The sequence below is a fragment of the Lynx canadensis genome, chromosome D1, assembly GCF_007474595.2.
Source record: "Lynx canadensis isolate LIC74 chromosome D1, mLynCan4.pri.v2, whole genome shotgun sequence".
Classification (NCBI taxonomy): domain Eukaryota; kingdom Metazoa; phylum Chordata; class Mammalia; order Carnivora; family Felidae; genus Lynx; species Lynx canadensis.
The window spans coordinates 66,522,286-66,525,741 of NC_044312.2; the positions used below are offsets into that span (position 1 = coordinate 66,522,286).

At 49.8% G+C, this 3,456-nt stretch overlaps 1 pseudogene; it reads left to right on the plus strand.

Annotated features, from left to right (window-relative positions):
- The first annotated feature begins 842 nt into the window (after window positions 1-842).
- Window positions 843-1,455, plus strand: LOC115525824 (annotated as a pseudogene).
- The last annotated feature ends 2,001 nt before the right edge of the window (window positions 1,456-3,456 follow it).

A 3,456-nucleotide genomic window follows, 5' to 3' on the forward strand; every position in this document is an offset into this window, starting at 1 on the left:
TATGCTAGATATCATACCTTGCAGGTATGGATAGTGGCTTATTTTACTTGGGGTCCAAAGTAGCCAGAACGGGCACCAGCACATAGCAACTACTAATAAAAGCATGTTGACTGAATGAATCATGGGCAGACAAATGCACAGGAAGATGGACGGTCTGATTTGGGGTGACTGGCTCATTCATAGTAGGCTCCATCCTACAGTAGGAGGTTTGAGGGGAACATGTGCATGGTCAGGCTTGCCGTGGCACCTCACATACTGAAGCCCCAGCAGAGAAATAACTCCCAGCTGCCTCCCACTGGTGACGTCTCAAGTGATAGGGTCACAGCAGGGACCCCCAGCCCCACCTGCTAAACTCAGCTGCCCCTAGGAAATGTGGATGTTGAGAGAGGATGCCAAACACTGGTGGACTCTAGGTGATAGGTGGGCTTGTGTCAGTGTGCACATAAAGTGCCTGTGACACTAGGGTGGGTACATGTGCAAGTGTACATGGTGAACGTGCATGCCCTTGTCTGTTGTCTGTGTGTCAGGATGTGTTTGCATGTATGTGTGTGTGTGAGTGCCCCCAGCCCCCCAGGGTCTTGCAGTAACCCCCTGCAAGTACAGCCCCCGAAGCCCACATCTCCCATGGCACTTCAGCCCTCTGCCTCCCTCTTGCCTCTCCTTGGGCCATCCCGCATCCAGTGTCCCTGTCCTGGGCTCCTGTGCCCTGCACACACTTCTGTCGCTGCACACATCACTGTGGGGCATTTGTGTCATGCCGCATTAGTTTCCTGTTGCTGTTCTAACACATTACTACAGATTTAGTGGCTTAAAACAACAGATTTATTGCTCTCTGGGCTCGGATCTAGTTTGTGGCAACATGGTTAAATGCACCAAGAAGGTTGGAATCATTGGTAAATATGGGACCTGTTATGGTGCCTCCCTCAGGAAAATGGTGAAGAAAATAAGAAATAAGTCAGCATACCAAGGACACTTGCTCCTTCTGTGGCAAAACCAAGATGAAGAGGTGAGCTGTGGGGATCTGGCCTCGTGGTTCCTGCATGAAAATGGTAGCCAGTGGTGCCCGGCCCTACAACACCACTTCTCCTGTTACAGTAAAGTCAGCCATCAGAAGACTGAAGGAGTTGGCAGGCCAGTAGAAGCTCTACCATTTGAAACATAGCTAGCCTATAATAAATGGGTTAATTTCTGTAACAAAACAGATACATTATCTTACAGTTCTGAAGGTCTGAAGTCCAAATGGGTCTCAAGGTGTCAGCAGGCCTGCATTCCTTCTGGAGGCTTCAGGGGAGAATGTTTCCTTGCCTCCTCCAGCTTCCAAAGGCTGCCCACATTCCTTGGCCCATGGCCCCTTCCATCTTCAAAGCCTGCAATGATTGGCCATGTTTCTCATGTTGCATCTCTCTGCCACTCACTTCTGCCTCCTCCTTCAACTTATAAGCACCCTTGTGATGACACTGGACCCATCCAAGATGACCTTGAGGTCAGCTGATGAGCAGCCTTAATTTCGTTTGCAACCTTAATTGTCCTTTGCCATGTCACGTAGCATGTTCACAAATCCTGGGGATTTGGATGCACACGTCTTCGGGCATGGGGGGCTTTATTCTGTACACCACAGATGGTCTGTCTCTTTTGGTTGTGAGCTCTTTGGGCCTGTGCTGTATCTTACTCATCCAGAGACTTCTTGAGACTGAAAGAGTGCCCATGCCCAGGCTGTACTAGGTGTTTATTACATATTTGAGTAAATCTGATTCAATCAATGCTATGTTGAGAATCCATTTGTCCTGGGTACTTTTATCCAGGTACACAGCTTTCATCCCCATTTTATAGGTGAGGAAAATAAGGCTCAGAGAAGTTAGGCCAAAAAAGCTACTATGTGACAGAGCCAGAAGCTTCAGTATATACTGCCCTCAGGTAGAAAACGCTGACACCTTTGTTCCTTTGGGTCTAGAGATCCAAAAGAGAAGTACCTGGACCTTGGGTGGTGGCCATGAAAATGCACCTCTCAGATTTCAGACTAGCCCCCACGACTGTGCTCCGATAGCCATCACAGTTTTTACGCTGAGGCCCACAGGCTGCTGTCAGCCAGTGACTAAGGTGGGTTTCTTCTAGGGAGATACAAGATTTCCCTGGTGGGCAGTTTTGGCACACAGGGCTCCCCACTGGCCTTGCTATTTTTAGATCTGAACTGCAGCCCAAGACTCTTCCACCCCACCTTCCATCCTCTTGTCTCTTGTTCACAGGGGTCAAACCTACATCACTGATGTCCCTCTCAACACCCCCACCCCACCCCGCTCCCTGACCAGTGTCCTGCTCACCTACTCTCATACCTGTTCACTCTGTAAGTCTTTTGCATGCAGAGTCCTGTCTTAGTGGAAGGACCAGAACTAACATAAGCGGTCTGAGGAAACAGTGGCAAGATGGGGATCTGGGACTGTCACAGCGGATGGGGAGGAGGATGCTGTCCTGGTTGATGGGGGCCCCAGATAGTCCCTAAAGCAAGGTAGCAGCTCAGATATTTCACTGGGAATATTTCATTGGGAATTTTCCAGTTTCCTGGAGGAGAAGAATGTTGAGGTAGGTGTGATAATCCAGGCATTCGAAAAATAAGGGGGTTGGGAACAATGCCCTCAAAAAGTTGGCTGGTTACTGTGAACTCATGCTGATGTTCTGCAGAGGGATGAAGAGGGACTATGGGCCACTGACAAGCAGTTAACAAGGAGGTGTGAGAGCCGGCAGGCCTCCACGGTAGCTTACAAAGAAGCCCTTATCTCTGGCAGTGGAGAACAGATATAGCTGAGAGGCAGGCTGGAGATAAGAGTTGCACAGATAAGTCTGATTGCTCAGCCAAGGTAGTTATGTGAAGGTCAGGCCCTGGTGGGGAAAAACTGGAACCCTGAAACATGAGCTAAAGACATCAGGATGGATGCCCGTGAAGATGTTGGTGCTGCAGCCTTCCTGACCCTTGATGCTTGCAGAGATGGCCATCCCTCCTCCTAAGAGCTCCCATCTCTGCTGTGCTGAAAGATGCCACAGAGGCCTCACCCTTGCTGGGCAACAGGTACCCTCTCAGGTGCTGCCCCCACTTCCTCTCCTGGTAGCCTAGGACAGTAATTAGGGTTGAATTCCAGACTAATCCAGCTGGGGACACACTGGGCCCGATAATGGAGGAAAGAGACACTACATGAAAGAATGGTAACTATCACGGACACTGGCAGGAGCCAGGGGAATGCTCCTGGGATTGCATTTTGGGAATGCTTAAGGGGGCTGGGTGTGAGACTGGAAAAGCAAGCATTCAGGGATTTGGGGGCACTCTATTGAGACACAGATTTAATACTCTAGATGGGCCACTAGAGGATGGGGAAGATTCTGCTGGGGTGGCTCTTAGAAGCCTGGAAAAAGCAGTGGCCAACACTCAGTGAAATGGAAATACCCGAGTTTTCCTGGCAGATGGTA